We start from the raw sequence: 862 nt of genomic DNA, 5'->3' as shown, positions 1-862 counted from the left end.
TGCCTGGGTTATGAAGACATGTTTGCTTAAAATCTAAAAATGTAAACATCTACCAATAGCTATTACGTTATGCACACATATTCGTTGTTCAGTCGTTCAACGTTAACCTTGTTAATTCCATATCTTAAAAAATTTTTCACACTTTTACACCGATTTTCCCCAGCTTAAAAATAAATATCAAGATTTTCTCCAGCTTAAAAATAAATATCAAGATCCGCATGGGTTCGAATACCGTATATATTGATTTCATGTCTGTGGACAAAACCTGATAGGGGAGTTTGCTAGGCATTTTGTAAACAAATATATATACACATTCATAAACATAGATAGAATGAAATTTGTGTTACTATAACTTTTTTACGAACATATTACACAAGTATAAATAGTATTAAAAATCTGGATGGATATAATTACACGTAATATTTAACTAAAGAGGATAATCCCATAAGAAAACCGAAAAAGAACTAATAGGAAACCAAGTAAAGTGAATGTTTAAATGAACATGAAAATTAGCTGGATCTATTGCATGCGAATTCAATTCTACGAGTCATATATAACAAAGTTGTCTTTCTTTAAAGTAAATAGAAAAAACGGGGTTGAATATGAATACCAATGCACAAAAACCCATATATATATATATATATATATATATATATATATATATATATATATATATGCATATATATGTATGTATATATATATATATATATATATATATATATATATATATGCACACATGGGTTTTTGTGTATTGATTTTTTAATCGCGACTTGTTTTCGTCTGCTCTCATCAACACCGATTATATCTCATTCCTCGCATTGTGATATCCTTCTAAATCTCTACTATATACCTATCCCCCACA

Source organism: Euprymna scolopes, chromosome 14 (assembly GCF_053919585.1).
Source record: "Euprymna scolopes isolate OS-2025 chromosome 14, ASM5391958v1, whole genome shotgun sequence".
Taxonomy (NCBI): domain Eukaryota; kingdom Metazoa; phylum Mollusca; class Cephalopoda; order Sepiida; family Sepiolidae; genus Euprymna; species Euprymna scolopes.
Note: the sequence above shows the minus strand (reverse complement) of the source record.